Source organism: Genypterus blacodes, unplaced genomic scaffold (assembly GCF_046128005.1).
Source record: "Genypterus blacodes isolate CSIRO-AG114 ecotype Tasmania unplaced genomic scaffold, CSIRO-AGI_Gbla_v1 ptg000033l_1, whole genome shotgun sequence".
NCBI lineage: Eukaryota > Metazoa > Chordata > Actinopteri > Ophidiiformes > Ophidiidae > Genypterus > Genypterus blacodes.
In genome coordinates, this window is record NW_027466846.1 from 1,701,839 (window position 1) to 1,729,522 (window position 27,684).

General features: G+C 50.1%; 43 non-coding genes across 43 annotated transcripts; all 43 read right to left on the bottom strand.

Moving 5' to 3' along the window:
- Positions 1-187: 187 nt before the first annotated feature.
- On the bottom strand, positions 188-352 carry LOC142995730 (U1 spliceosomal RNA). The gene has a single exon (XR_012961630.1). It is a non-coding gene; the product is annotated as a U1 spliceosomal RNA (small nuclear RNA).
- Positions 353-861: 509 nt separating this feature from the next.
- LOC142995679 (U2 spliceosomal RNA) lies at positions 862-1,052 on the bottom strand. Its single transcript, XR_012961579.1, has one exon. It is a non-coding gene; the product is annotated as a U2 spliceosomal RNA (small nuclear RNA).
- Positions 1,053-1,475: 423 nt separating this feature from the next.
- On the bottom strand, positions 1,476-1,640 carry LOC142995742 (U1 spliceosomal RNA). Its single transcript, XR_012961641.1, has one exon. It is a non-coding gene; the product is annotated as a U1 spliceosomal RNA (small nuclear RNA).
- Positions 1,641-2,149: 509 nt separating this feature from the next.
- LOC142995680 (U2 spliceosomal RNA) lies at positions 2,150-2,340 on the bottom strand. Its single transcript, XR_012961580.1, has one exon. It is a non-coding gene; the product is annotated as a U2 spliceosomal RNA (small nuclear RNA).
- Positions 2,341-2,763: 423 nt separating this feature from the next.
- LOC142995754 (U1 spliceosomal RNA) lies at positions 2,764-2,928 on the bottom strand. The gene has a single exon (XR_012961653.1). It is a non-coding gene; the product is annotated as a U1 spliceosomal RNA (small nuclear RNA).
- Positions 2,929-3,437: 509 nt separating this feature from the next.
- Positions 3,438-3,628, bottom strand: LOC142995681 (U2 spliceosomal RNA). Its single transcript, XR_012961581.1, has one exon. It is a non-coding gene; the product is annotated as a U2 spliceosomal RNA (small nuclear RNA).
- A 423-nt stretch (positions 3,629-4,051) lies between these two features.
- On the bottom strand, positions 4,052-4,216 carry LOC142995765 (U1 spliceosomal RNA). The gene has a single exon (XR_012961659.1). It is a non-coding gene; the product is annotated as a U1 spliceosomal RNA (small nuclear RNA).
- A 509-nt stretch (positions 4,217-4,725) lies between these two features.
- Positions 4,726-4,916, bottom strand: LOC142995682 (U2 spliceosomal RNA). Its single transcript, XR_012961582.1, has one exon. It is a non-coding gene; the product is annotated as a U2 spliceosomal RNA (small nuclear RNA).
- Positions 4,917-5,339: 423 nt separating this feature from the next.
- LOC142995769 (U1 spliceosomal RNA) lies at positions 5,340-5,504 on the bottom strand. The gene has a single exon (XR_012961663.1). It is a non-coding gene; the product is annotated as a U1 spliceosomal RNA (small nuclear RNA).
- A 509-nt stretch (positions 5,505-6,013) lies between these two features.
- LOC142995683 (U2 spliceosomal RNA) lies at positions 6,014-6,204 on the bottom strand. Its single transcript, XR_012961583.1, has one exon. It is a non-coding gene; the product is annotated as a U2 spliceosomal RNA (small nuclear RNA).
- A 423-nt stretch (positions 6,205-6,627) lies between these two features.
- Positions 6,628-6,792, bottom strand: LOC142995770 (U1 spliceosomal RNA). Its single transcript, XR_012961664.1, has one exon. It is a non-coding gene; the product is annotated as a U1 spliceosomal RNA (small nuclear RNA).
- A 509-nt stretch (positions 6,793-7,301) lies between these two features.
- Positions 7,302-7,492, bottom strand: LOC142995684 (U2 spliceosomal RNA). The gene has a single exon (XR_012961584.1). It is a non-coding gene; the product is annotated as a U2 spliceosomal RNA (small nuclear RNA).
- A 423-nt stretch (positions 7,493-7,915) lies between these two features.
- On the bottom strand, positions 7,916-8,080 carry LOC142995649 (U1 spliceosomal RNA). Its single transcript, XR_012961549.1, has one exon. It is a non-coding gene; the product is annotated as a U1 spliceosomal RNA (small nuclear RNA).
- A 509-nt stretch (positions 8,081-8,589) lies between these two features.
- LOC142995685 (U2 spliceosomal RNA) lies at positions 8,590-8,780 on the bottom strand. Its single transcript, XR_012961585.1, has one exon. It is a non-coding gene; the product is annotated as a U2 spliceosomal RNA (small nuclear RNA).
- A 423-nt stretch (positions 8,781-9,203) lies between these two features.
- LOC142995771 (U1 spliceosomal RNA) lies at positions 9,204-9,368 on the bottom strand. Its single transcript, XR_012961665.1, has one exon. It is a non-coding gene; the product is annotated as a U1 spliceosomal RNA (small nuclear RNA).
- A 509-nt stretch (positions 9,369-9,877) lies between these two features.
- LOC142995687 (U2 spliceosomal RNA) lies at positions 9,878-10,068 on the bottom strand. The gene has a single exon (XR_012961587.1). It is a non-coding gene; the product is annotated as a U2 spliceosomal RNA (small nuclear RNA).
- A 423-nt stretch (positions 10,069-10,491) lies between these two features.
- LOC142995772 (U1 spliceosomal RNA) lies at positions 10,492-10,656 on the bottom strand. The gene has a single exon (XR_012961666.1). It is a non-coding gene; the product is annotated as a U1 spliceosomal RNA (small nuclear RNA).
- Positions 10,657-11,165: 509 nt separating this feature from the next.
- LOC142995688 (U2 spliceosomal RNA) lies at positions 11,166-11,356 on the bottom strand. The gene has a single exon (XR_012961588.1). It is a non-coding gene; the product is annotated as a U2 spliceosomal RNA (small nuclear RNA).
- Positions 11,357-11,779: 423 nt separating this feature from the next.
- Positions 11,780-11,944, bottom strand: LOC142995650 (U1 spliceosomal RNA). Its single transcript, XR_012961550.1, has one exon. It is a non-coding gene; the product is annotated as a U1 spliceosomal RNA (small nuclear RNA).
- A 509-nt stretch (positions 11,945-12,453) lies between these two features.
- Positions 12,454-12,644, bottom strand: LOC142995689 (U2 spliceosomal RNA). The gene has a single exon (XR_012961589.1). It is a non-coding gene; the product is annotated as a U2 spliceosomal RNA (small nuclear RNA).
- Positions 12,645-13,067: 423 nt separating this feature from the next.
- Positions 13,068-13,232, bottom strand: LOC142995773 (U1 spliceosomal RNA). The gene has a single exon (XR_012961667.1). It is a non-coding gene; the product is annotated as a U1 spliceosomal RNA (small nuclear RNA).
- A 509-nt stretch (positions 13,233-13,741) lies between these two features.
- Positions 13,742-13,932, bottom strand: LOC142995690 (U2 spliceosomal RNA). Its single transcript, XR_012961590.1, has one exon. It is a non-coding gene; the product is annotated as a U2 spliceosomal RNA (small nuclear RNA).
- Positions 13,933-14,355: 423 nt separating this feature from the next.
- Positions 14,356-14,520, bottom strand: LOC142995668 (U1 spliceosomal RNA). Its single transcript, XR_012961568.1, has one exon. It is a non-coding gene; the product is annotated as a U1 spliceosomal RNA (small nuclear RNA).
- A 509-nt stretch (positions 14,521-15,029) lies between these two features.
- Positions 15,030-15,220, bottom strand: LOC142995691 (U2 spliceosomal RNA). The gene has a single exon (XR_012961591.1). It is a non-coding gene; the product is annotated as a U2 spliceosomal RNA (small nuclear RNA).
- A 423-nt stretch (positions 15,221-15,643) lies between these two features.
- On the bottom strand, positions 15,644-15,808 carry LOC142995774 (U1 spliceosomal RNA). The gene has a single exon (XR_012961668.1). It is a non-coding gene; the product is annotated as a U1 spliceosomal RNA (small nuclear RNA).
- A 509-nt stretch (positions 15,809-16,317) lies between these two features.
- On the bottom strand, positions 16,318-16,508 carry LOC142995752 (U2 spliceosomal RNA). The gene has a single exon (XR_012961651.1). It is a non-coding gene; the product is annotated as a U2 spliceosomal RNA (small nuclear RNA).
- Positions 16,509-16,931: 423 nt separating this feature from the next.
- On the bottom strand, positions 16,932-17,096 carry LOC142995639 (U1 spliceosomal RNA). The gene has a single exon (XR_012961539.1). It is a non-coding gene; the product is annotated as a U1 spliceosomal RNA (small nuclear RNA).
- A 509-nt stretch (positions 17,097-17,605) lies between these two features.
- LOC142995727 (U2 spliceosomal RNA) lies at positions 17,606-17,796 on the bottom strand. Its single transcript, XR_012961627.1, has one exon. It is a non-coding gene; the product is annotated as a U2 spliceosomal RNA (small nuclear RNA).
- Positions 17,797-18,219: 423 nt separating this feature from the next.
- On the bottom strand, positions 18,220-18,384 carry LOC142995775 (U1 spliceosomal RNA). Its single transcript, XR_012961669.1, has one exon. It is a non-coding gene; the product is annotated as a U1 spliceosomal RNA (small nuclear RNA).
- A 509-nt stretch (positions 18,385-18,893) lies between these two features.
- On the bottom strand, positions 18,894-19,084 carry LOC142995737 (U2 spliceosomal RNA). The gene has a single exon (XR_012961636.1). It is a non-coding gene; the product is annotated as a U2 spliceosomal RNA (small nuclear RNA).
- Positions 19,085-19,507: 423 nt separating this feature from the next.
- Positions 19,508-19,672, bottom strand: LOC142995776 (U1 spliceosomal RNA). Its single transcript, XR_012961670.1, has one exon. It is a non-coding gene; the product is annotated as a U1 spliceosomal RNA (small nuclear RNA).
- Positions 19,673-20,181: 509 nt separating this feature from the next.
- LOC142995732 (U2 spliceosomal RNA) lies at positions 20,182-20,372 on the bottom strand. The gene has a single exon (XR_012961631.1). It is a non-coding gene; the product is annotated as a U2 spliceosomal RNA (small nuclear RNA).
- A 423-nt stretch (positions 20,373-20,795) lies between these two features.
- LOC142995778 (U1 spliceosomal RNA) lies at positions 20,796-20,960 on the bottom strand. Its single transcript, XR_012961672.1, has one exon. It is a non-coding gene; the product is annotated as a U1 spliceosomal RNA (small nuclear RNA).
- Positions 20,961-21,469: 509 nt separating this feature from the next.
- On the bottom strand, positions 21,470-21,660 carry LOC142995692 (U2 spliceosomal RNA). The gene has a single exon (XR_012961592.1). It is a non-coding gene; the product is annotated as a U2 spliceosomal RNA (small nuclear RNA).
- Positions 21,661-22,083: 423 nt separating this feature from the next.
- LOC142995779 (U1 spliceosomal RNA) lies at positions 22,084-22,248 on the bottom strand. Its single transcript, XR_012961673.1, has one exon. It is a non-coding gene; the product is annotated as a U1 spliceosomal RNA (small nuclear RNA).
- Positions 22,249-22,757: 509 nt separating this feature from the next.
- Positions 22,758-22,948, bottom strand: LOC142995693 (U2 spliceosomal RNA). The gene has a single exon (XR_012961593.1). It is a non-coding gene; the product is annotated as a U2 spliceosomal RNA (small nuclear RNA).
- Positions 22,949-23,371: 423 nt separating this feature from the next.
- LOC142995780 (U1 spliceosomal RNA) lies at positions 23,372-23,536 on the bottom strand. Its single transcript, XR_012961674.1, has one exon. It is a non-coding gene; the product is annotated as a U1 spliceosomal RNA (small nuclear RNA).
- Positions 23,537-24,045: 509 nt separating this feature from the next.
- LOC142995694 (U2 spliceosomal RNA) lies at positions 24,046-24,236 on the bottom strand. Its single transcript, XR_012961594.1, has one exon. It is a non-coding gene; the product is annotated as a U2 spliceosomal RNA (small nuclear RNA).
- Positions 24,237-24,659: 423 nt separating this feature from the next.
- On the bottom strand, positions 24,660-24,824 carry LOC142995781 (U1 spliceosomal RNA). Its single transcript, XR_012961675.1, has one exon. It is a non-coding gene; the product is annotated as a U1 spliceosomal RNA (small nuclear RNA).
- Positions 24,825-25,333: 509 nt separating this feature from the next.
- LOC142995695 (U2 spliceosomal RNA) lies at positions 25,334-25,524 on the bottom strand. Its single transcript, XR_012961595.1, has one exon. It is a non-coding gene; the product is annotated as a U2 spliceosomal RNA (small nuclear RNA).
- A 423-nt stretch (positions 25,525-25,947) lies between these two features.
- LOC142995782 (U1 spliceosomal RNA) lies at positions 25,948-26,112 on the bottom strand. Its single transcript, XR_012961676.1, has one exon. It is a non-coding gene; the product is annotated as a U1 spliceosomal RNA (small nuclear RNA).
- Positions 26,113-26,621: 509 nt separating this feature from the next.
- Positions 26,622-26,812, bottom strand: LOC142995696 (U2 spliceosomal RNA). Its single transcript, XR_012961596.1, has one exon. It is a non-coding gene; the product is annotated as a U2 spliceosomal RNA (small nuclear RNA).
- Positions 26,813-27,235: 423 nt separating this feature from the next.
- LOC142995783 (U1 spliceosomal RNA) lies at positions 27,236-27,400 on the bottom strand. The gene has a single exon (XR_012961677.1). It is a non-coding gene; the product is annotated as a U1 spliceosomal RNA (small nuclear RNA).
- Between the last annotated feature and the right edge of the window lie 284 nt (positions 27,401-27,684).

Below are 27,684 nucleotides of genomic sequence, written 5' to 3' on the forward strand. Positions count from 1 at the left end.
AGTCAAATTGTGCAAAACAGCTCCGTCGTCAACCAACCGGTTTCTGAGTTTTTAGCCACAGAATCCGTGTCGAGTGGGATGGAAGCCAAATGTTGGCCCCTCAAGCCAACCTTACTCGTACGCAGTGTTACCTTTGAACCCCGTCACTGCGTCGTTTTAGCCATCCATTTGTATTGCACAGCGCGATGAGGGGAGAGCGCGAACGCAGTCCCCCACTACCAGAAATTATGCAGTCGAGATTCCCACATTTGGGGAATTCGCAGGTGTCAGCGCCACCGGAGTGCAATGGTTGCGACCTCGCCCTGGGTGAACCGCCTGGTTGATCATGGTATCTCCCCTGCCAGGTAAGTATGTCTTGCGGTGGCCAGAGACAGTGCCCTCCTTCACAGACTTACTAATCTGGCTGATGGTCAAAGACTTCTTCACGGGGAACAAACCACCTCAACCGGACATGATGTCAGGATGCCCCAGGCCAGTAATTCTCTGTATTCTCCATCTGGTTACGCATTCAGATCAAACTCAGCACTCGGACACACCGAGTAAAAGCCACCAAAGTGCCTATACCGCGCGGAAAAATGTGACACCATTGCAAATCTGTTACTTGTCAAGGCATCCGCTTAGTTGCTGGTAAGATGTTGATATCTCTCAGCAATAAGTTCTCTACTAACAATAAAACAAGGTACCCTGTTCTTGGTTAGAAAACTGCTTACTGGCGGAAAAAAACGACAAAGCACAAGGAGCTTAGCTTCGTTCCCATCTAGGGGGAATAGGCAGCATACTCACAGGACGCAGCGGTGCGGCAGCAAAAGGCTGCCGCCAGCGGGACCTTTTCCCGACACCGTTTTCCTTCCTACAGGTCGAAAGAGGTGCACCGTTCCCGGATGTACTGCAATACCGGGTCGATGCGTGGAGTGGACGGAGCAAGCCCCTATTCCATCTCCCTGCTCCAAAAATCAATTTAATATATGGTCCCCGGGTAGGGGACGTATCAGATATTAAACTGATAAGAACAGATACTACACTTGATCTTAGCCAAAAGGCCGAGAAGCGATGACCACCAGGCGCCACAACGGACCCACTGCTCCCCTCTGCCGCATGTCTGCATCGCGGTTCTGGATCTTTATGACCAATCGCTAACACCATAGGACCAACTACAACAAAGGAACTTGTCTGTTCAACAGTTAAATATCGCACGACATCATGTCTTCTTGTCTTTTGAAAGACCAAGGGTTACAAAGGTCTTCTCTGCTCGTACCTGTGTTTAGGATGAGCAAAGTGGAGACTTCAAAGTCAAATTGTGCAAAACAGCTCCGTCGTCAACCAACCGGTTTCTGAGTTTTTAGCCACAGAATCCGTGTCGAGCGGGATGGAAGCCAAATGTTGGCCCCTCAAGCCAACCTTACTCGTACGCAGTGTTACCTTTGAACCCCGTCACTGCGTCGCTTTAGCCATCCATTTGTATTGCACAGCGCGATGAGGGGAGAGCGCGAACGCAGTCCCCCACTACCAGAAATTATGCAGTCGAGATTCCCACATTTGGGGAATTCGCAGGTGTCAGCGCCACCGGAGTGCAATGGTTGCGACCTCGCCCTGGGTGAACCGCCTGGTTGATCATGGTATCTCCCCTGCCAGGTAAGTATGTCTTGCGGTGGCCAGAGACAGTGCCTTCCTTCACAGACTTACTAATCTGGCTGATGGTCAAAGACTTCTTCACGGGGAACAAACCACCTCAACCGGACATGATGTCAGGATGCCCCAGGCCAGTAATTCTCTGTATTCTCCATCTGGTTACGCATTCAGATCAAACTCAGCACTCGGACACACCGAGTAAAAGCCACCAAAGTGCCTATACCGCGCGGAAAAATGTGACACCATTGCAAATCTGTTACTTGTCAAGGCATCCGCTTAGTTGCTGGTAAGATGTTGATATCTCTCAGCAATAAGTTCTCTACTAACAATAAAACAAGGTACCCTGTTCTTGGTTAGAAAACTGCTTACTGGCGGAAAAAACCGACAAAGCACAAGGAGCTTAGCTTCGTTCCCATCTAGGGGGAATAGGCAGCATACTCACAGGACGCAGCGGTGCGGCAGCAAAAGGCTGCCGCCAGCGGGACCTTTTCCCGACACCATTTTCCTTCCTACAGGTCGAAAGAGGTGCACCGTTCCCGGATGTACTGCAATACCGGGTCGATGCGTGGAGTGGACGGAGCAAGCCCCTATTCCATCTCCCTGCTCCAAAAATCAATTTAATATATGGTCCCCGGGTAGGGGACGTATCAGATATTAAACTGATAAGAACAGATACTACACTTGATCTTAGCCAAAAGGCCGAGAAGCGATGACCACCAGGCGCCACAACGGACCCACTGCTCCCCTCTGCCGCATGTCTGCATCGCGGTTCTGGATCTTTATGACCAATCGCTAACACCATAGGACCAACTACAACAAAGGAACTTGTCTGTTCAACAGTTAAATATCGCACGACATCATGTCTTCTTGTCTTTTGAAAGACCAAGGGTTACAAAGGTCTTCTCTGCTCGTACCTGTGTTTAGGATGAGCAAAGTGGAGACTTCAAAGTCAAATTGTGCAAAACAGCTCCGTCGTCAACCAACCGGTTTCTGAGTTTTTAGCCACAGAATCCGTGTCGAGCGGGATGGAAGCCAAATGTTGGCCCCTCAAGCCAACCTTACTCGTACGCAGTGTTACCTTTGAACCCCGTCACTGCGTCGTTTTAGCCATCCATTTGTATTGCACAGCGCGATGAGGGGAGAGCGCGAACGCAGTCCCCCACTACCAGAAATTATGCAGTCGAGATTCCCACATTTGGGGAATTCGCAGGTGTCAGCGCCACCGGAGTGCAATGGTTGCGACCTCGCCCTGGGTGAACCGCCTGGTTGATCATGGTATCTCCCCTGCCAGGTAAGTATGTCTTGCGGTGGCCAGAGACAGTGCCCTCCTTCACAGACTTACTAATCTGGCTGATGGTCAAAGACTTCTTCACGGGGAACAAACCACCTCAACCGGACATGATGTCAGGATGCCCCAGGCCAGTAATTCTCTGTATTCTCCATCTGGTTACGCATTCAGATCAAACTCAGCACTCGGACACACCGAGTAAAAGCCACCAAAGTGCCTATACCGCGCGGAAAAATGTGACACCATTGCAAATCTGTTACTTGTCAAGGCATCCGCTTAGTTGCTGGTAAGATGTTGATATCTCTCAGCAATAAGTTCTCTACTAACAATAAAACAAGGTACCCTGTTCTTGGTTAGAAAACTGCTTACTGGCGGAAAAAAACGACAAAGCACAAGGAGCTTAGCTTCGTTCCCATCTAGGGGGAATAGGCAGCATACTCACAGGACGCAGCGGTGCGGCAGCAAAAGGCTGCCGCCAGCGGGACCTTTTCCCGACACCGTTTTCCTTCCTACAGGTCGAAAGAGGTGCACCGTTCCCGGATGTACTGCAATACCGGGTCGATGCGTGGAGTGGACGGAGCAAGCCCCTATTCCATCTCCCTGCTCCAAAAATCAATTTAATATATGGTCCCCGGGTAGGGGACGTATCAGATATTAAACTGATAAGAACAGATACTACACTTGATCTTAGCCAAAAGGCCGAGAAGCGATGACCACCAGGCGCCACAACGGACCCACTGCTCCCCTCTGCCGCATGTCTGCATCGCGGTTCTGGATCTTTATGACCAATCGCTAACACCATAGGACCAACTACAACAAAGGAACTTGTCTGTTCAACAGTTAAATATCGCACGACATCATGTCTTCTTGTCTTTTGAAAGACCAAGGGTTACAAAGGTCTTCTCTGCTCGTACCTGTGTTTAGGATGAGCAAAGTGGAGACTTCAAAGTCAAATTGTGCAAAACAGCTCCGTCGTCAACCAACCGGTTTCTGAGTTTTTAGCCACAGAATCCGTGTCGAGCGGGATGGAAGCCAAATGTTGGCCCCTCAAGCCAACCTTACTCGTACGCAGTGTTACCTTTGAACCCCGTCACTGCGTCGCTTTAGCCATCCATTTGTATTGCACAGCGCGATGAGGGGAGAGCGCGAACGCAGTCCCCCACTACCAGAAATTATGCAGTCGAGATTCCCACATTTGGGGAATTCGCAGGTGTCAGCGCCACCGGAGTGCAATGGTTGCGACCTCGCCCTGGGTGAACCGCCTGGTTGATCATGGTATCTCCCCTGCCAGGTAAGTATGTCTTGCGGTGGCCAGAGACAGTGCCTTCCTTCACAGACTTACTAATCTGGCTGATGGTCAAAGACTTCTTCACGGGGAACAAACCACCTCAACCGGACATGATGTCAGGATGCCCCAGGCCAGTAATTCTCTGTATTCTCCATCTGGTTACGCATTCAGATCAAACTCAGCACTCGGACACACCGAGTAAAAGCCACCAAAGTGCCTATACCGCGCGGAAAAATGTGACACCATTGCAAATCTGTTACTTGTCAAGGCATCCGCTTAGTTGCTGGTAAGATGTTGATATCTCTCAGCAATAAGTTCTCTACTAACAATAAAACAAGGTACCCTGTTCTTGGTTAGAAAACTGCTTACTGGCGGAAAAAACCGACAAAGCACAAGGAGCTTAGCTTCGTTCCCATCTAGGGGGAATAGGCAGCATACTCACAGGACGCAGCGGTGCGGCAGCAAAAGGCTGCCGCCAGCGGGACCTTTTCCCGACACCATTTTCCTTCCTACAGGTCGAAAGAGGTGCACCGTTCCCGGATGTACTGCAATACCGGGTCGATGCGTGGAGTGGACGGAGCAAGCCCCTATTCCATCTCCCTGCTCCAAAAATCAATTTAATATATGGTCCCCGGGTAGGGGACGTATCAGATATTAAACTGATAAGAACAGATACTACACTTGATCTTAGCCAAAAGGCCGAGAAGCGATGACCACCAGGCGCCACAACGGACCCACTGCTCCCCTCTGCCGCATGTCTGCATCGCGGTTCTGGATCTTTATGACCAATCGCTAACACCATAGGACCAACTACAACAAAGGAACTTGTCTGTTCAACAGTTAAATATCGCACGACATCATGTCTTCTTGTCTTTTGAAAGACCAAGGGTTACAAAGGTCTTCTCTGCTCGTACCTGTGTTTAGGATGAGCAAAGTGGAGACTTCAAAGTCAAATTGTGCAAAACAGCTCCGTCGTCAACCAACCGGTTTCTGAGTTTTTAGCCACAGAATCCGTGTCGAGCGGGATGGAAGCCAAATGTTGGCCCCTCAAGCCAACCTTACTCGTACGCAGTGTTACCTTTGAACCCCGTCACTGCGTCGTTTTAGCCATCCATTTGTATTGCACAGCGCGATGAGGGGAGAGCGCGAACGCAGTCCCCCACTACCAGAAATTATGCAGTCGAGATTCCCACATTTGGGGAATTCGCAGGTGTCAGCGCCACCGGAGTGCAATGGTTGCGACCTCGCCCTGGGTGAACCGCCTGGTTGATCATGGTATCTCCCCTGCCAGGTAAGTATGTCTTGCGGTGGCCAGAGACAGTGCCCTCCTTCACAGACTTACTAATCTGGCTGATGGTCAAAGACTTCTTCACGGGGAACAAACCACCTCAACCGGACATGATGTCAGGATGCCCCAGGCCAGTAATTCTCTGTATTCTCCATCTGGTTACGCATTCAGATCAAACTCAGCACTCGGACACACCGAGTAAAAGCCACCAAAGTGCCTATACCGCGCGGAAAAATGTGACACCATTGCAAATCTGTTACTTGTCAAGGCATCCGCTTAGTTGCTGGTAAGATGTTGATATCTCTCAGCAATAAGTTCTCTACTAACAATAAAACAAGGTACCCTGTTCTTGGTTAGAAAACTGCTTACTGGCGGAAAAAAACGACAAAGCACAAGGAGCTTAGCTTCGTTCCCATCTAGGGGGAATAGGCAGCATACTCACAGGACGCAGCGGTGCGGCAGCAAAAGGCTGCCGCCAGCGGGACCTTTTCCCGACACCGTTTTCCTTCCTACAGGTCGAAAGAGGTGCACCGTTCCCGGATGTACTGCAATACCGGGTCGATGCGTGGAGTGGACGGAGCAAGCCCCTATTCCATCTCCCTGCTCCAAAAATCAATTTAATATATGGTCCCCGGGTAGGGGACGTATCAGATATTAAACTGATAAGAACAGATACTACACTTGATCTTAGCCAAAAGGCCGAGAAGCGATGACCACCAGGCGCCACAACGGACCCACTGCTCCCCTCTGCCGCATGTCTGCATCGCGGTTCTGGATCTTTATGACCAATCGCTAACACCATAGGACCAACTACAACAAAGGAACTTGTCTGTTCAACAGTTAAATATCGCACGACATCATGTCTTCTTGTCTTTTGAAAGACCAAGGGTTACAAAGGTCTTCTCTGCTCGTACCTGTGTTTAGGATGAGCAAAGTGGAGACTTCAAAGTCAAATTGTGCAAAACAGCTCCGTCGTCAACCAACCGGTTTCTGAGTTTTTAGCCACAGAATCCGTGTCGAGCGGGATGGAAGCCAAATGTTGGCCCCTCAAGCCAACCTTACTCGTACGCAGTGTTACCTTTGAACCCCGTCACTGCGTCGCTTTAGCCATCCATTTGTATTGCACAGCGCGATGAGGGGAGAGCGCGAACGCAGTCCCCCACTACCAGAAATTATGCAGTCGAGATTCCCACATTTGGGGAATTCGCAGGTGTCAGCGCCACCGGAGTGCAATGGTTGCGACCTCGCCCTGGGTGAACCGCCTGGTTGATCATGGTATCTCCCCTGCCAGGTAAGTATGTCTTGCGGTGGCCAGAGACAGTGCCTTCCTTCACAGACTTACTAATCTGGCTGATGGTCAAAGACTTCTTCACGGGGAACAAACCACCTCAACCGGACATGATGTCAGGATGCCCCAGGCCAGTAATTCTCTGTATTCTCCATCTGGTTACGCATTCAGATCAAACTCAGCACTCGGACACACCGAGTAAAAGCCACCAAAGTGCCTATACCGCGCGGAAAAATGTGACACCATTGCAAATCTGTTACTTGTCAAGGCATCCGCTTAGTTGCTGGTAAGATGTTGATATCTCTCAGCAATAAGTTCTCTACTAACAATAAAACAAGGTACCCTGTTCTTGGTTAGAAAACTGCTTACTGGCGGAAAAAAACGACAAAGCACAAGGAGCTTAGCTTCGTTCCCATCTAGGGGGAATAGGCAGCATACTCACAGGACGCAGCGGTGCGGCAGCAAAAGGCTGCCGCCAGCGGGACCTTTTCCCGACACCGTTTTCCTTCCTACAGGTCGAAAGAGGTGCACCGTTCCCGGATGTACTGCAATACCGGGTCGATGCGTGGAGTGGACGGAGCAAGCCCCTATTCCATCTCCCTGCTCCAAAAATCAATTTAATATATGGTCCCCGGGTAGGGGACGTATCAGATATTAAACTGATAAGAACAGATACTACACTTGATCTTAGCCAAAAGGCCGAGAAGCGATGACCACCAGGCGCCACAACGGACCCACTGCTCCCCTCTGCCGCATGTCTGCATCGCGGTTCTGGATCTTTATGACCAATCGCTAACACCATAGGACCAACTACAACAAAGGAACTTGTCTGTTCAACAGTTAAATATCGCACGACATCATGTCTTCTTGTCTTTTGAAAGACCAAGGGTTACAAAGGTCTTCTCTGCTCGTACCTGTGTTTAGGATGAGCAAAGTGGAGACTTCAAAGTCAAATTGTGCAAAACAGCTCCGTCGTCAACCAACCGGTTTCTGAGTTTTTAGCCACAGAATCCGTGTCGAGCGGGATGGAAGCCAAATGTTGGCCCCTCAAGCCAACCTTACTCGTACGCAGTGTTACCTTTGAACCCCGTCACTGCGTCGCTTTAGCCATCCATTTGTATTGCACAGCGCGATGAGGGGAGAGCGCGAACGCAGTCCCCCACTACCAGAAATTATGCAGTCGAGATTCCCACATTTGGGGAATTCGCAGGTGTCAGCGCCACCGGAGTGCAATGGTTGCGACCTCGCCCTGGGTGAACCGCCTGGTTGATCATGTTATCTCCCCTGCCAGGTAAGTATGTCTTGCGGTGGCCAGAGACAGTGCCTTCCTTCACAGACTTACTAATCTGGCTGATGGTCAAAGACTTCTTCACGGGGAACAAACCACCTCAACCGGACATGATGTCAGGATGCCCCAGGCCAGTAATTCTCTGTATTCTCCATCTGGTTACGCATTCAGATCAAACTCAGCACTCGGACACACCGAGTAAAAGCCACCAAAGTGCCTATACCGCGCGGAAAAATGTGACACCATTGCAAATCTGTTACTTGTCAAGGCATCCGCTTAGTTGCTGGTAAGATGTTGATATCTCTCAGCAATAAGTTCTCTACTAACAATAAAACAAGGTACCCTGTTCTTGGTTAGAAAACTGCTTATTGGCGGAAAAAACCGACAAAGCACAAGGAGCTTAGCTTCGTTCCCATCTAGGGGGAATAGGCAGCATACTCACAGGACGCAGCGGTGCGGCAGCAAAAGGCTGCCGCCAGCGGGACCTTTTCCCGACACCGTTTTCCTTCCTACAGGTCGAAAGAGGTGCACCGTTCCCGGATGTACTGCAATACCGGGTCGATGCGTGGAGTGGACGGAGCAAGCCCCTATTCCATCTCCCTGCTCCAAAAATCAATTTAATATATGGTCCCCGGGTAGGGGACGTATCAGATATTAAACTGATAAGAACAGATACTACACTTGATCTTAGCCAAAAGGCCGAGAAGCGATGACCACCAGGCGCCACAACGGACCCACTGCTCCCCTCTGCCGCATGTCTGCATCGCGGTTCTGGATCTTTATGACCAATCGCTAACACCATAGGACCAACTACAACAAAGGAACTTGTCTGTTCAACAGTTAAATATCGCACGACATCATGTCTTCTTGTCTTTTGAAAGACCAAGGGTTACAAAGGTCTTCTCTGCTCGTACCTGTGTTTAGGATGAGCAAAGTGGAGACTTCAAAGTCAAATTGTGCAAAACAGCTCCGTCGTCAACCAACCGGTTTCTGAGTTTTTAGCCACAGAATCCGTGTCGAGCGGGATGGAAGCCAAATGTTGGCCCCTCAAGCCAACCTTACTCGTACGCAGTGTTACCTTTGAACCCCGTCACTGCGTCGCTTTAGCCATCCATTTGTATTGCACAGCGCGATGAGGGGAGAGCGCGAACGCAGTCCCCCACTACCAGAAATTATGCAGTCGAGATTCCCACATTTGGGGAATTCGCAGGTGTCAGCGCCACCGGAGTGCAATGGTTGCGACCTCGCCCTGGGTGAACCGCCTGGTTGATCATGGTATCTCCCCTGCCAGGTAAGTATGTCTTGCGGTGGCCAGAGACAGTGCCTTCCTTCACAGACTTACTAATCTGGCTGATGGTCAAAGACTTCTTCACGGGGAACAAACCACCTCAACCGGACATGATGTCAGGATGCCCCAGGCCAGTAATTCTCTGTATTCTCCATCTGGTTACGCATTCAGATCAAACTCAGCACTCGGACACACCGAGTAAAAGCCACCAAAGTGCCTATACCGCGCGGAAAAATGTGACACCATTGCAAATCTGTTACTTGTCAAGGCATCCGCTTAGTTGCTGGTAAGATGTTGATATCTCTCAGCAATAAGTTCTCTACTAACAATAAAACAAGGTACCCTGTTCTTGGTTAGAAAACTGCTTACTGGCGGAAAAAACCGACAAAGCACAAGGAGCTTAGCTTCGTTCCCATCTAGGGGGAATAGGCAGCATACTCACAGGACGCAGCGGTGCGGCAGCAAAAGGCTGCCGCCAGCGGGACCTTTTCCCGACACCATTTTCCTTCCTACAGGTCGAAAGAGGTGCACCGTTCCCGGATGTACTGCAATACCGGGTCGATGCGTGGAGTGGACGGAGCAAGCCCCTATTCCATCTCCCTGCTCCAAAAATCAATTTAATATATGGTCCCCGGGTAGGGGACGTATCAGATATTAAACTGATAAGAACAGATACTACACTTGATCTTAGCCAAAAGGCCGAGAAGCGATGACCACCAGGCGCCACAACGGACCCACTGCTCCCCTCTGCCGCATGTCTGCATCGCGGTTCTGGATCTTTATGACCAATCGCTAACACCATAGGACCAACTACAACAAAGGAACTTGTCTGTTCAACAGTTAAATATCGCACGACATCATGTCTTCTTGTCTTTTGAAAGACCAAGGGTTACAAAGGTCTTCTCTGCTCGTACCTGTGTTTAGGATGAGCAAAGTGGAGACTTCAAAGTCAAATTGTGCAAAACAGCTCCGTCGTCAACCAACCGGTTTCTGAGTTTTTAGCCACAGAATCCGTGTCGAGCGGGATGGAAGCCAAATGTTGGCCCCTCAAGCCAACCTTACTCGTACGCAGTGTTACCTTTGAACCCCGTCACTGCGTCGTTTTAGCCATCCATTTGTATTGCACAGCGCGATGAGGGGAGAGCGCGAACGCAGTCCCCCACTACCAGAAATTATGCAGTCGAGATTCCCACATTTGGGGAATTCGCAGGTGTCAGCGCCACCGGAGTGCAATGGTTGCGACCTCGCCCTGGGTGAACCGCCTGGTTGATCATGGTATCTCCCCTGCCAGGTAAGTATGTCTTGCGGTGGCCAGAGACAGTGCCCTCCTTCACAGACTTACTAATCTGGCTGATGGTCAAAGACTTCTTCACGGGGAACAAACCACCTCAACCGGACATGATGTCAGGATGCCCCAGGCCAGTAATTCTCTGTATTCTCCATCTGGTTACGCATTCAGATCAAACTCAGCACTCGGACACACCGAGTAAAAGCCACCAAAGTGCCTATACCGCGCGGAAAAATGTGACACCATTGCAAATCTGTTACTTGTCAAGGCATCCGCTTAGTTGCTGGTAAGATGTTGATATCTCTCAGCAATAAGTTCTCTACTAACAATAAAACAAGGTACCCTGTTCTTGGTTAGAAAACTGCTTACTGGCGGAAAAAAACGACAAAGCACAAGGAGCTTAGCTTCGTTCCCATCTAGGGGGAATAGGCAGCATACTCACAGGACGCAGCGGTGCGGCAGCAAAAGGCTGCCGCCAGCGGGACCTTTTCCCGACACCGTTTTCCTTCCTACAGGTCGAAAGAGGTGCACCGTTCCCGGATGTACTGCAATACCGGGTCGATGCGTGGAGTGGACGGAGCAAGCCCCTATTCCATCTCCCTGCTCCAAAAATCAATTTAATATATGGTCCCCGGGTAGGGGACGTATCAGATATTAAACTGATAAGAACAGATACTACACTTGATCTTAGCCAAAAGGCCGAGAAGCGATGACCACCAGGCGCCACAACGGACCCACTGCTCCCCTCTGCCGCATGTCTGCATCGCGGTTCTGGATCTTTATGACCAATCGCTAACACCATAGGACCAACTACAACAAAGGAACTTGTCTGTTCAACAGTTAAATATCGCACGACATCATGTCTTCTTGTCTTTTGAAAGACCAAGGGTTACAAAGGTCTTCTCTGCTCGTACCTGTGTTTAGGATGAGCAAAGTGGAGACTTCAAAGTCAAATTGTGCAAAACAGCTCCGTCGTCAACCAACCGGTTTCTGAGTTTTTAGCCACAGAATCCGTGTCGAGCGGGATGGAAGCCAAATGTTGGCCCCTCAAGCCAACCTTACTCGTACGCAGTGTTACCTTTGAACCCCGTCACTGCGTCGCTTTAGCCATCCATTTGTATTGCACAGCGCGATGAGGGGAGAGCGCGAACGCAGTCCCCCACTACCAGAAATTATGCAGTCGAGATTCCCACATTTGGGGAATTCGCAGGTGTCAGCGCCACCGGAGTGCAATGGTTGCGACCTCGCCCTGGGTGAACCGCCTGGTTGATCATGTTATCTCCCCTGCCAGGTAAGTATGTCTTGCGGTGGCCAGAGACAGTGCCTTCCTTCACAGACTTACTAATCTGGCTGATGGTCAAAGACTTCTTCACGGGGAACAAACCACCTCAACCGGACATGATGTCAGGATGCCCCAGGCCAGTAATTCTCTGTATTCTCCATCTGGTTACGCATTCAGATCAAACTCAGCACTCGGACACACCGAGTAAAAGCCACCAAAGTGCCTATACCGCGCGGAAAAATGTGACACCATTGCAAATCTGTTACTTGTCAAGGCATCCGCTTAGTTGCTGGTAAGATGTTGATATCTCTCAGCAATAAGTTCTCTACTAACAATAAAACAAGGTACCCTGTTCTTGGTTAGAAAACTGCTTATTGGCGGAAAAAACCGACAAAGCACAAGGAGCTTAGCTTCGTTCCCATCTAGGGGGAATAGGCAGCATACTCACAGGACGCAGCGGTGCGGCAGCAAAAGGCTGCCGCCAGCGGGACCTTTTCCCGACACCATTTTCCTTCCTACAGGTCGAAAGAGGTGCACCGTTCCCGGATGTACTGCAATACCGGGTCGATGCGTGGAGTGGACGGAGCAAGCCCCTATTCCATCTCCCTGCTCCAAAAATCAATTTAATATATGGTCCCCGGGTAGGGGACGTATCAGATATTAAACTGATAAGAACAGATACTACACTTGATCTTAGCCAAAAGGCCGAGAAGCGATGACCACCAGGCGCCACAACGGACCCACTGCTCCCCTCTGCCGCATGTCTGCATCGCGGTTCTGGATCTTTATGACCAATCGCTAACACCATAGGACCAACTACAACAAAGGAACTTGTCTGTTCAACAGTTAAATATCGCACGACATCATGTCTTCTTGTCTTTTGAAAGACCAAGGGTTACAAAGGTCTTCTCTGCTCGTACCTGTGTTTAGGATGAGCAAAGTGGAGACTTCAAAGTCAAATTGTGCAAAACAGCTCCGTCGTCAACCAACCGGTTTCTGAGTTTTTAGCCACAGAATCCGTGTCGAGCGGGATGGAAGCCAAATGTTGGCCCCTCAAGCCAACCTTACTCGTACGCAGTGTTACCTTTGAACCCCGTCACTGCGTCGTTTTAGCCATCCATTTGTATTGCACAGCGCGATGAGGGGAGAGCGCGAACGCAGTCCCCCACTACCAGAAATTATGCAGTCGAGATTCCCACATTTGGGGAATTCGCAGGTGTCAGCGCCACCGGAGTGCAATGGTTGCGACCTCGCCCTGGGTGAACCGCCTGGTTGATCATGGTATCTCCCCTGCCAGGTAAGTATGTCTTGCGGTGGCCAGAGACAGTGCCCTCCTTCACAGACTTACTAATCTGGCTGATGGTCAAAGACTTCTTCACGGGGAACAAACCACCTCAACCGGACATGATGTCAGGATGCCCCAGGCCAGTAATTCTCTGTATTCTCCATCTGGTTACGCATTCAGATCAAACTCAGCACTCGGACACACCGAGTAAAAGCCACCAAAGTGCCTATACCGCGCGGAAAAATGTGACACCATTGCAAATCTGTTACTTGTCAAGGCATCCGCTTAGTTGCTGGTAAGATGTTGATATCTCTCAGCAATAAGTTCTCTACTAACAATAAAACAAGGTACCCTGTTCTTGGTTAGAAAACTGCTTACTGGCGGAAAAAACCGACAAAGCACAAGGAGCTTAGCTTCGTTCCCATCTAGGGGGAATAGGCAGCATACTCACAGGACGCAGCGGTGCGGCAGCAAAAGGCTGCCGCCAGCGGGACCTTTTCCCGACACCGTTTTCCTTCCTACAGGTCGAAAGAGGTGCACCGTTCCCGGATGTACTGCAATACCGGGTCGATGCGTGGAGTGGACGGAGCAAGCCCCTATTCCATCTCCCTGCTCCAAAAATCAATTTAATATATGGTCCCCGGGTAGGGGACGTATCAGATATTAAACTGATAAGAACAGATACTACACTTGATCTTAGCCAAAAGGCCGAGAAGCGATGACCACCAGGCGCCACAACGGACCCACTGCTCCCCTCTGCCGCATGTCTGCATCGCGGTTCTGGATCTTTATGACCAATCGCTAACACCATAGGACCAACTACAACAAAGGAACTTGTCTGTTCAACAGTTAAATATCGCACGACATCATGTCTTCTTGTCTTTTGAAAGACCAAGGGTTACAAAGGTCTTCTCTGCTCGTACCTGTGTTTAGGATGAGCAAAGTGGAGACTTCAAAGTCAAATTGTGCAAAACAGCTCCGTCGTCAACCAACCGGTTTCTGAGTTTTTAGCCACAGAATCCGTGTCGAGCGGGATGGAAGCCAAATGTTGGCCCCTCAAGCCAACCTTACTCGTACGCAGTGTTACCTTTGAACCCCGTCACTGCGTCGTTTTAGCCATCCATTTGTATTGCACAGCGCGATGAGGGGAGAGCGCGGACGCAGTCCACCACTACCAGAAATTATGCAGTCGAGATTCCCACATTTGGGGAATTCGCAGGTGTCAGCGCCACCGGAGTGCAATGGTTGCTACCTCGCCCTGGGTGAACCGCCTGGTTGATCATGGTATCTCCCCTGCCAGGTAAGTATGTCTTGCGGTGGTCAGAGACAGTGCCCTCCTTCACAGACTTACTAATCTGGCTGATGGTCAAAGACTTCTTCACGGGGAACAAACCACCTCAACCGGACATGATGTCAGGATGCCCCAGGCCAGTAATTCTCTGTATTCTCCATCTGGTTACGCATTCAGATCAAACTCAGCACTCGGACACACCGAGTAAAAGCCACCAAAGTGCCTATACCGCGCGGAAAAATGTGACACCATTGCAAATCTGTTACTTGTCAAGGCATCCGCTTAGTTGCTGGTAAGATGTTGATATCTCTCAGCAATAAGTTCTCTACTAACAATAAAACAAGGTACCCTGTTCTTGGTTAGAAAACTGCTTACTGGCGGAAAAAACCGACAAAGCACAAGGAGCTTAGCTTCGTTCCCATCTAGGGGGAATAGGCAGCATACTCACAGGACGCAGCGGTGCGGCAGCAAAAGGCTGCCGCCAGCGGGACCTTTTCCCGACACCATTTTCCTTCCTACAGGTCGAAAGAGGTGCACCGTTCCCGGATGTACTGCAATACCGGGTCGATGCGTGGAGTGGACGGAGCAAGCCCCTATTCCATCTCCCTGCTCCAAAAATCAATTTAATATATGGTCCCCGGGTAGGGGACGTATCAGATATTAAACTGATAAGAACAGATACTACACTTGATCTTAGCCAAAAGGCCGAGAAGCGATGTCCACCAGGCGCCACAACGGACCCACTGCTCCCCTCTGCCGCATGTCTGCATCGCGGTTCTGGATCTTTATGACCAATCGCTAACACCATAGGACCAACTACAACAAAGGAACTTGTCTGTTCAACAGTTAAATATCGCACGACATCATGTCTTCTTGTCTTTTGAAAGACCAAGGGTTACAAAGGTCTTCTCTGCTCGTACCTGTGTTTAGGATGAGCAAAGTGGAGACTTCAAAGTCAAATTGTGCAAAACAGCTCCGTCGTCAACCAACCGGTTTCTGAGTTTTTAGCCACAGAATCCGTGTCGAGCGGGATGGAAGCCAAATGTTGGCCCCTCAAGCCAACCTTACTCGTACGCAGTGTTACCTTTGAACCCCGTCACTGCGTCGTTTTAGCCATCCATTTGTATTGCACAGCGCGATGAGGGGAGAGCGCGAACGCAGTCCCCCACTACCAGAAATTATGCAGTCGAGATTCCCACATTTGGGGAATTCGCAGGTGTCAGCGCCACCGGAGTGCAATGGTTGCGACCTCGCCCTGGGTGAACCGCCTGGTTGATCATGGTATCTCCCCTGCCAGGTAAGTATGTCTTGCGGTGGCCAGAGACAGTGCCCTCCTTCACAGACTTACTAATCTGGCTGATGGTCAAAGACTTCTTCACGGGGAACAAACCACCTCAACCGGACATGATGTCAGGATGCCCCAGGCCAGTAATTCTCTGTATTCTCCATCTGGTTACGCATTCAGATCAAACTCAGCACTCGGACACACCGAGTAAAAGCCACCAAAGTGCCTATACCGCGCGGAAAAATGTGACACCATTGCAAATCTGTTACTTGTCAAGGCATCCGCTTAGTTGCTGGTAAGATGTTGATATCTCTCAGCAATAAGTTCTCTACTAACAATAAAACAAGGTACCCTGTTCTTGGTTAGAAAACTGCTTACTGGCGGAAAAAACCGACAAAGCACAAGGAGCTTAGCTTCGTTCCCATCTAGGGGGAATAGGCAGCATACTCACAGGACGCAGCGGTGCGGCAGTAAAAGGCTGCCGCCAGCGGGACCTTTTCCCGACACCATTTTCCTTCCTACAGGTCGAAAGAGGTGCACCGTTCCCGGATGTACTGCAATACCGGGTCGATGCGTGGAGTGGACGGAGCAAGCCCCTATTCCATCTCCCTGCTCCAAAAATCAATTTAATATATGGTCCCCGGGTAGGGGACGTATCAGATATTAAACTGATAAGAACTGATACTACACTTGATCTTAGCCAAGAGGCCGAGAAGCGATGACCACCAGGCGCCACAACGGACCCACTGCTCCCCTCTGCCGCATGTCTGCATCGCGGTTCTGGATCTTTATGACCAATCGCTAACACCATAGGACCAACTACAACAAAGGAACTTGTCTGTTCAACAGTTAAATATCGCACGACATCATGTCTTCTTGTCTTTTGAAAGACCAAGGGTTACAAAGGTCTTCTCTGCTCGTACCTGTGTTTAGGATGAGCAAAGTGGAGACTTCAAAGTCAAATTGTGCAAAACAGCTCCGTCGTCAACCAACCGGTTTCTGAGTTTTTAGCCACAGAATCCGTGTCGAGCGGGATGGAAGCCAAATGTTGGCCCCTCAAGCCAACCTTACTCGTACGCAGTGTTACCTTTGAACCCCGTCACTGCGTCGTTTTAGCCATCCATTTGTATTGCACAGCGCGATGAGGGGAGAGCGCGAACGCAGTCCCCCACTACCAGAAATTATGCAGTCGAGATTCCCACATTTGGGGAATTCGCAGGTGTCAGAGCCACCGGAGTGCAATGGTTGCAACTTCGCCCTGGGTGAACCGCCTGGTTGATCATGGTATCTCCCCTGCCAGGTAAGTATGTCTTGCGGTGGCCAGAGACAGTGCCTTCCTTCACAGACTTACTAATCTGGCTGATGGTCAAAGACTTCTTCACGGGGAACAAACCACCTCAACCGGACATGATGTCAGGATGCCCCAGGCCAGTAATTCTCTGTATTCTCCATCTGGTTACGCATTCAGATCAAACTCAGCACTCGGACACACCGAGTAAAAGCCACCAAAGTGCCTATACCGCGCGGAAAAATGTGACACCATTGCAAATCTGTTACTTGTCAAGGCATCCGCTTAGTTGCTGGTAAGATGTTGATATCTCTCAGCAATAAGTTCTCTACTAACAATAAAACAAGGTACCCTGTTCTTGGTTAGAAAACTGCTTACTGGCGGAAAAAACCGACAAAGCACAAGGAGCTTAGCTTCGTTCCCATCTAGGGGGAATAGGCAGCATACTCACAGGACGCAGCGGTGCGGCAGCAAAAGGCTGCCGCCAGCGGGACCTTTTCCCGACACCATTTTCCTTCCTACAGGTCGAAAGAGGTGCACCGTTCCCGGATGTACTGCAATACCGGGTCGATGCGTGGAGTGGACGGAGCAAGCCCCTATTCCATCTCCCTGCACCAAAAATCAATTTAATATATGGTCCCCGGGTAGGGGACGTATCAGATATTAAACTGATAAGAACAGATACTACACTTGATCTTAGCCAAAAGGCCGAGAAGCGATGACCACCAGGCGCCACAACGGACCCACTGCTCCCCTCTGCCGCATGTCTGCATTGCGGTTCTGGATCTTTATGACCAATCGCTAACACCATAGGACCAACTACAACAAAGGAACTTGTCTGTTCAACAGTTAAATATCGCACGACATCATGTCTTCTTGTCTTTTGAAAGACCAAGGGTTACAAAGGTCTTCTCTGCTCGTACCTGTGTTTAGGATGAGCAAAGTGGAGACTTCAAAGTCAAATTGTGCAAAACAGCTCCGTCGTCAACCAACCGGTTTCTGAGTTTTTAGCCACAGAATCCGTGTCGAGCGGGATGGAAGCCAAATGTTGGCCCCTCAAGCCAACCTTACTCGTACGCAGTGTTACCTTTGAACCCCGTCACTGCGTCGTTTTAGCCATCCATTTGTATTGCACAGCGCGATGAGGGGAGAGCGCGAACGCAGTCCCCCACTACCAGAAATTATGCAGTCGAGATTCCCACATTTGGGGAATTCGCAGGTGTCAGCGCCACCGGAGTGCAATGGTTGCGACCTCGCCCTGGGTGAACCGCCTGGTTGATCATGGTATCTCCCCTGCCAGGTAAGTATGTCTTGCGGTGGCCAGAGACAGTGCCTTCCTTCACAGACTTACTAATCTGGCTGATGGTCAAAGACTTCTTCACGGGGAACAAACCACCTCAACCGGACATGATGTCAGGATGCCCCAGGCCAGTAATTCTCTGTATTCTCCATCTGGTTACGCATTCAGATCAAACTCAGCACTCGGACACACCGAGTAAAAGCCACCAAAGTGCCTATACCGCGCGAAAAAATGTGACACCATTGCAAATCTGTTACTTGTCAAGGCATCCGCTTAGTTGCTGGTAAGATGTTGATATCTCTCAGCAATAAGTTCTCTACTAACAATAAAACAAGGTACCCTGTTCTTGGTTAGAAAACTGCTTACTGGCGGAGAAAACCGACAAAGCACAAGGAGCTTAGCTTCGTTCCCATCTAGGGGGAATAGGCAGCATACTCACAGGACGCAGCGGTGCGGCAGCAAAAGGCTGCCGCCAGCGGGACCTTTTCCCGACACCGTTTTCCTTCCTACAGGTCGAAAGAGGTGCACCGTTCCCGGATGTACTGCAATACCGGGTCGATGCGTGGAGTGGACGGAGCAAGCCCCTATTCCATCTCCCTGCTCCAAAAATCAATTTAATATATGGTCCCCGGGTAGGGGACGTATCAGATATTAAACTGATAAGAACAGATACTACACTTGATCTGAGCCAAAAGGCCGAGAAGCGATGACCACCAGGCGCCACAACGGACCCACTGCTCCCCTCTGCCGCATGTCTGCATCGCGGTTCTGGATCTTTATGACCAATCGCTAACACCATAGGACCAACTACAACAAAGGAACTTGTCTGTTCAACAGTTAAATATCGCACGACATCATGTCTTCTTGTCTTTTGAAAGACCAAGGGTTACAAAGGTCTTCTCTGCTCGTACCTGTGTTTAGGATGAGCAAAGTGGAGACTTCAAAGTCAAATTGTGCAAAACAGCTCCGTCGTCAACCAACCGGTTTCTGAGTTTTTAGCCACAGAATCCGTGTCGAGCGGGATGGAAGCCAAATGTTGGCCCCTCAAGCCAACCTTACTCGTACGCAGTGTTACCTTTGAACCCCGTCACTGCGTCGTTTTAGCCATCCATTTGTATTGCACAGCGCGATGAGGGGAGAGCGCGAACGCAGTCCCCCACTACCAGAAATTATGCAGTCGAGATTCCCACATTTGGGGAATTCGCAGGTGTCAGCGCCACCGGAGTGCAATGGTTGCGACCTCGCCCTGGGTGAACCGCCTGGTTGATCATGGTATCTCCCCTGCCAGGTAAGTATGTCTTGCGGTGGCCAGAGACAGTGCCCTCCTTCACAGACTTACTAATCTGGCTGATGGTCAAAGACTTCTTCACGGGGAACAAACCACCTCAACCGGACATGATGTCAGGATGCCCCAGGCCAGTAATTCTCTGTATTCTCCATCTGGTTACGCATTCAGATCAAACTCAGCACTCGGACACACCGAGTAAAAGCCACCAAAGTGCCTATACCGCGCGGAAAAATGTGACACCATTGCAAATCTGTTACTTGTCAAGGCATCCGCTTAGTTGCTGGTAAGATGTTGATATCTCTCAGCAATAAGTTCTCTACTAACAATAAAACAAGGTACCCTGTTCTTGGTTAGAAAACTGCTTACTGGCGGAAAAAACCGACAAAGCACAAGGAGCTTAGCTTCGTTCCCATCTAGGGGGAATAGGCAGCATACTCACAGGACGCAGCGGTGCGGCAGCAAAAGGCTGCCGCCAGCGGGACCTTTTCCCGACACCGTTTTCCTTCCTACAGGTCGAAAGAGGTGCACCATTCCCGGATGTACTGCAATACCGGGTCGATGCGTGGAGTGGACGGAGCAAGCCCCTATTCCATCTCCCTGCTCCAAAAATCAATTTAATATATGGTCCCCGGGTAGGGGACGTATCAGATATTAAACTGATAAGAACAGATACTACACTTGATCTTAGCCAAAAGGCCGAGAAGCGATGACCACCAGGCGCCACAACGGACCCACTGCTCCCCTCTGCCGCATGTCTGCATCGCGGTTCTGGATCTTTATGACCAATCGCTAACACCATAGGACCAACTACAACAAAGGAACTTGTCTGTTCAACAGTTAAATATCGCACGACATCATGTCTTCTTGTCTTTTGAAAGACCAAGGGTTACAAAGGTCTTCTCTGCTCGTACCTGTGTTTAGGATGAGCAAAGTGGAGACTTCAAAGTCAAATTGTGCAAAACAGCTCCGTCGTCAACCAACCGGTTTCTGAGTTTTTAGCCACAGAATCCGTGTCGAGCGGGATGGAAGCCAAATGTTGGCCCCTCAAGCCAACCTTACTCGTATGCAGTGTTACCTTTGAACCCCGTCACTGCGTCGTTTTAGCCATCCATTTGTATTGCACAGCGCGATGAGGGGAGAGCGCGAACGCAGTCCCCCACTACCAGAAATTATGCAGTCGAGATTCCCACATTTGGGGAATTCGCAGGTGTCAGCGCCACCGGAGTGCAATGGTTGCGACCTCGCCCTGGGTGAACCGCCTGGTTGATCATGGTATCTCCCCTGCCAGGTAAGTATGTCTTGCGGTGGCCAGAGACAGTGCCCTCCTTCACAGACTTACTAATCTGGCTGATGGTCAAAGACTTCTTCACGGGGAACAAACCACCTCAACCGGACATGATGTCAGGATGCCCCAGGCCAGTAATTCTCTGTATTCTCCATCTGGTTACGCATTCAGATCAAACTCAGCACTCGGACACACCGAGTAAAAGCCACCAAAGTGCCTATACCGCGCGGAAAAATGTGACACCATTGCAAATCTGTTACTTGTCAAGGCATCCGCTTAGTTGCTGGTAAGATGTTGATATCTCTCAGCAATAAGTTCTCTACTAACAATAAAACAAGGTACCCTGTTCTTGGTTAGAAAACTGCTTACTGGCGGAAAAAACCGACAAAGCACAAGGAGCTTAGCTTCGTTCCCATCTAGGGGGAATAGGCAGCATACTCACAGGACGCAGCGGTGCGGCAGCAAAAGGCTGCCGCCAGCGGGACCTTTTCCCAACACCATTTTCCTTCCTACAGGTCGAAAGAGGTGCACCGTTCCCGGATGTACTGCAATACCGGGTCGATGCGTGGAGTGGACGGAGCAAGCCCCTATTCCATCTCCCTGCTCCAAAAATCAATTTAATATATGGTCCCCGGGTAGGGGACGTATCAGATATTAAACTGATAAGAACAGATACTACACTTGATCTTAGCCAAAAGGCCGAGAAGCGATGACCACCAGGCGCCACAACGGACCCACTGCTCCCCTCTGCCGCATGTCTGCATCGCGGTTCTGGATCTTTATGACCAATCGCTAACACCATAGGACCAACTACAACAAAGGAACTTGTCTGTTCAACAGTTAAATATCGCACGACATCATGTCTTCTTGTCTTTTGAAAGACCAAGGGTTACAAAGGTCTTCTCTGCTCGTACCTGTGTTTAGGATGAGCAAAGTGGAGACTTCAAAGTCAAATTGTGCAAAACAGCTCCGTCGTCAACCAACCGGTTTCTGAGTTTTTAGCCACAGAATCCGTGTCGAGCGGGATGGAAGCCAAATGTTGGCCCCTCAAGCCAACCTTACTCGTACGCAGTGTTACCTTTGAACCCCGTCACTGCGTCGTTTTAGCCATCCATTTGTATTGCACAGCGCGATGAGGGGAGAGCGCGAACGCAGTCCCCCACTACCAGAAATTATGCAGTCGAGATTCCCACATTTGGGGAATTCGCAGGTGTCAGCGCCACCGGAGTGCAATGGTTGCGACCTCGCCCTGGGTGAACCGCCTGGTTGATCATGGTATCTCCCCTGCCAGGTAAGTATGTCTTGCGGTGGCCAGAGACAGTGCCCTCCTTCACAGACTTACTAATCTGGCTGATGGTCAAAGACTTCTTCACGGGGAACAAACCACCTCAACCGGACATGATGTCAGGATGCCCCAGGCCAGTAATTCTCTGTATTCTCCATCTGGTTACGCATTCAGATCAAACTCAGCACTCGGACACACCGAGTAAAAGCCACCAAAGTGCCTATACCGCGCGGAAAAATGTGACACCATTGCAAATCTGTTACTTGTCAAGGCATCCGCTTAGTTGCTGGTAAGATGTTGATATCTCTCAGCAATAAGTTCTCTACTAACAATAAAACAAGGTACCCTGTTCTTGGTTAGAAAACTGCTTACTGGCGGAAAAAAACGACAAAGCACAAGGAGCTTAGCTTCGTTCCCATCTAGGGGGAATAGGCAGCATACTCACAGGACGCAGCGGTGCGGCAGCAAAAGGCTGCCGCCAGCGGGACCTTTTCCCGACACCGTTTTCCTTCCTACAGGTCGAAAGAGGTGCACCGTTCCCGGATGTACTGCAATACCGGGTCGATGCGTGGAGTGGACGGAGCAAGCCCCTATTCCATCTCCCTGCTCCAAAAATCAATTTAATATATGGTCCCCGGGTAGGGGACGTATCAGATATTAAACTGATAAGAACAGATACTACACTTGATCTTAGCCAAAAGGCCGAGAAGCGATGACCACCAGGCGCCACAACGGACCCACTGCTCCCCTCTGCCGCATGTCTGCATCGCGGTTCTGGATCTTTATGACCAATCGCTAACACCATAGGACCAACTACAACAAAGGAACTTGTCTGTTCAACAGTTAAATATCGCACGACATCATGTCTTCTTGTCTTTTGAAAGACCAAGGGTTACAAAGGTCTTCTCTGCTCGTACCTGTGTTTAGGATGAGCAAAGTGGAGACTTCAAAGTCAAATTGTGCAAAACAGCTCCGTCGTCAACCAACCGGTTTCTGAGTTTTTAGCCACAGAATCCGTGTCGAGCGGGATGGAAGCCAAATGTTGGCCCCTCAAGCCAACCTTACTCGTACGCAGTGTTACCTTTGAACCCCGTCACTGCGTCGTTTTAGCCATCCATTTGTATTACACAGCGCGATGAGGGGAGAGCGCGAACGCAGTCCCCCACTACCAGAAATTATGCAGTCGAGATTCCCACATTTGGGGAATTCGCAGGTGTCAGCGCCACCGGAGTGCAATGGTTGCGACCTCGCCCTGGGTGAACCGCCTGGTTGATCATGGTATCTCCCCTGCCAGGTAAGTATGTCTTGCGGTGGCCAGAGACAGTGCCCTCCTTCACAGACTTACTAATCTGGCTGATGGTCAAAGACTTCTTCACGGGGAACAAACCACCTCAACCGGACATGATGTCAGGATGCCCCAGGCCAGTAATTCTCTGTATTCTCCATCTGGTTACGCATTCAGATCAAACTCAGCACTCGGACACACCGAGTAAAAGCCACCAAAGTGCCTATACCGCGCGGAAAAATGTGACACCATTGCAAATCTGTTACTTGTCAAGGCATCCGCTTAGTTGCTGGTAAGATGTTGATATCTCTCAGCAATAAGTTCTCTACTAACAATAAAACAAGGTACCCTGTTCTTGGTTAGAAAACTGCTTACTGGCGGAAAAAAACGACAAAGCACAAGGAGCTTAGCTTCGTTCCCATCTAGGGGGAATAGGCAGCATACTCACAGGACGCAGCGGTGCGGCAGCAAAAGGCTGCCGCCAGCGGGACCTTTTCCCGACACCGTTTTCCTTCCTACAGGTCGAAAGAGGTGCACCGTTCCCGGATGTACTGCAATACCGGGTCGATGCGTGGAGTGGACGGAGCAAGCCCCTATTCCATCTCCCTGCTCCAAAAATCAATTTAATATATGGTCCCCGGGTAGGGGACGTATCAGATATTAAACTGATAAGAACAGATACTACACTTGATCTTAGCCAAAAGGCCGAGAAGCGATGACCACCAGGCGCCACAACGGACCCACTGCTCCCCTCTGCCGCATGTCTGCATCGCGGTTCTGGATCTTTATGACCAATCGCTAACACCATAGGACCAACTACAACAAAGGAACTTGTCTGTTCAACAGTTAAATATCGCACGACATCATGTCTTCTTGTCTTTTGAAAGACCAAGGGTTACAAAGGTCTTCTCTGCTCGTACCTGTGTTTAGGATGAGCAAAGTGGAGACTTCAAAGTCAAATTGTGCAAAACAGCTCCGTCGTCAACCAACCGGTTTCTGAGTTTTTAGCCACAGAATCCGTGTCGAGCGGGATGGAAGCCAAATGTTGGCCCCTCAAGCCAACCTTACTCGTACGCAGTGTTACCTTTGAACCCCGTCACTGCGTCGTTTTAGCCATCCATTTGTATTGCACAGCGCGATGAGGGGAGAGCGCGAACGCAGTCCCCCACTACCAGAAATTATGCAGTCGAGATTCCCACATTTGGGGAATTCGCAGGTGTCAGCGCCACCGGAGTGCAATGGTTGCGACCTCGCCCTGGGTGAACCGCCTGGTTGATCATGGTATCTCCCCTGCCAGGTAAGTATGTCTTGCGGTGGCCAGAGACAGTGCCCTCCTTCACAGACTTACTAATCTGGCTGATGGTCAAAGACTTCTTCACGGGGAACAAACCACCTCAACCGGACATGATGTCAGGATGCCCCAGGCCAGTAATTCTCTGTATTCTCCATCTGGTTACGCATTCAGATCAAACTCAGCACTCGGACACACCGAGTAAAAGCCACCAAAGTGCCTATACCGCGCGGAAAAATGTGACACCATTGCAAATCTGTTACTTGTCAAGGCATCCGCTTAGTTGCTGGTAAGATGTTGATATCTCTCAGCAATAAGTTCTCTACTAACAATAAAACAAGGTACCCTGTTCTTGGTTAGAAAACTGCTTACTGGCGGAAAAAACCGACAAAGCACAAGGAGCTTAGCTTCGTTCCCATCTAGGGGGAATAGGCAGCATACTCACAGGACGCAGCGGTGCGGCAGCAAAAGGCTGCCGCCAGCGGGACCTTTTCCCGACACCGTTTTCCTTCCTACAGGTCGAAAGAGGTGCACCGTTCCCGGATGTACTGCAATACCGGGTCGATGCGTGGAGTGGACGGAGCAAGCCCCTATTCCATCTCCCTGCTCCAAAAATCAATTTAATATATGGTCCCCGGGTAGGGGACGTATCAGATATTAAACTGATAAGAACAGATACTACACTTGATCTTAGCCAAAAGGCCGAGAAGCGATGACCACCAGGCGCCACAACGGACCCACTGCTCCCCTCTGCCGCATGTCTGCATCGCGGTTCTGGATCTTTATGACCAATCGCTAACACCATAGGACCAACTACAACAAAGGAACTTGTCTGTTCAACAGTTAAATATCGCACGACATCATGTCTTCTTGTCTTTTGAAAGACCAAGGGTTACAAAGGTCTTCTCTGCTCGTACCTGTGTTTAGGATGAGCAAAGTGGAGACTTCAAAGTCAAATTGTGCAAAACAGCTCCGTCGTCAACCAACCGGTTTCTGAGTTTTTAGCCACAGAATCCGTGTCGAGCGGGATGGAAGCCAAATGTTGGCCCCTCAAGCCAACCTTACTCGTACGCAGTGTTACCTTTGAACCCCGTCACTGCGTCGTTTTAGCCATCCATTTGTATTGCACAGCGCGATGAGGGGAGAGCGCGAACGCAGTCCCCCACTACCAGAAATTATGCAGTCGAGATTCCCACATTTGGGGAATTCGCAGGTGTCAGCGCCACCGGAGTGCAATGGTTGCGACCTCGCCCTGGGTGAACCGCCTGGTTGATCATGGTATCTCCCCTGCCAGGTAAGTATGTAGTGCGGTGGCCAGAGACAGTGCCCTCCTTCACAGACTTACTAATCTGGCTGATGGTCAAAGACTTCTTCACGGGGAACAAACCACCTCAACCGGACATGATGTCAGGATGCCCCAGGCCAGTAATTCTCTGTATTCTCCATCTGGTTACGCATTCAGATCAAACTCAGCACTCGGACACACCGAGTAAAAGCCACCAAAGTGCCTATACCGCGCGGAAAAATGTGACACCATTGCAAATCTGTTACTTGTCAAGGCATCCGCTTAGTTGCTGGTAAGATGTTGATATCTCTCAGCAATAAGTTCTCTACTAACAATAAAACAAGGTACCCTGTTCTTGGTTAGAAAACTGCTTACTGGCGGAAAAAACCGACAAAGCACAAGGAGCTTAGCTTCGTTCCCATCTAGGGGGAATAGGCAGCATACTCACAGGACGCAGCGGTGCGGCAGCAAAAGGCTGCCGCCAGCGGGACCTTTTCCCGACACCGTTTTCCTTCCTACAGGTCGAAAGAGGTGCACCGTTCCCGGATGTACTGCAATACCGGGTCGATGCGTGGAGTGGACGGAGCAAGCCCCTATTCCATCTCCCTGCTCCAAAAATCAATTTAATATATGGTCCCCGGGTAGGGGACGTATCAGATATTAAACTGATAAGAACAGATACTACACTTGATCTTAGCCAAAAGGCCGAGAAGCGATGACCACCAGGCGCCACAACGGACCCACTGCTCCCCTCTGCCGCATGTCTGCATCGCGGTTCTGGATCTTTATGACCAATCGCTAACACCATAGGACCAACTACAACAAAGGAACTTGTCTGTTCAACAGTTAAATATCGCACGACATCATGTCTTCTTGTCTTTTGAAAGACCAAGGGTTACAAAGGTCTTCTCTGCTCGTACCTGTGTTTAGGATGAGCAAAGTGGAGACTTCAAAGTCAAATTGTGCAAAACAGCTCCGTCGTCAACCAACCGGTTTCTGAGTTTTTAGCCACAGAATCCGTGTCGAGCGGGATGGAAGCCAAATGTTGGCCCCTCAAGCCAACCTTACTCGTACGCAGTGTTACCTTTGAACCCCGTCACTGCGTCGTTTTAGCCATCCATTTGTATTGCACAGCGCGATGAGGGGAGAGCGCGAACGCAGTCCCCCACTACCAGAAATTATGCAGTCGAGATTCCCACATTTGGGGAATTCGCAGGTGTCAGCGCCACCGGAGTGCAATGGTTGCGACCTCGCCCTGGGTGAACCGCCTGGTTGATCATGGTATCTCCCCTGCCAGGTAAGTATGTCTTGCGGTGGCCAGAGACAGTGCCCTCCTTCACAGACTTACTAATCTGGCTGATGGTCAAAGACTTCTTCACGGGGAACAAACCACCTCAACCGGACATGATGTCAGGATGCCCCAGGCCAGTAATTCTCTGTATTCTCCATCTGGTTACGCATTCAGATCAAACTCAGCACTCGGACACACCGAGTAAAAGCCACCAAAGTGCCTATACCGCGCGGAAAAATGTGACACCATTGCAAATCTGTTACTTGTCAAGGCATCCGCTTAGTTGCTGGTAAGATGT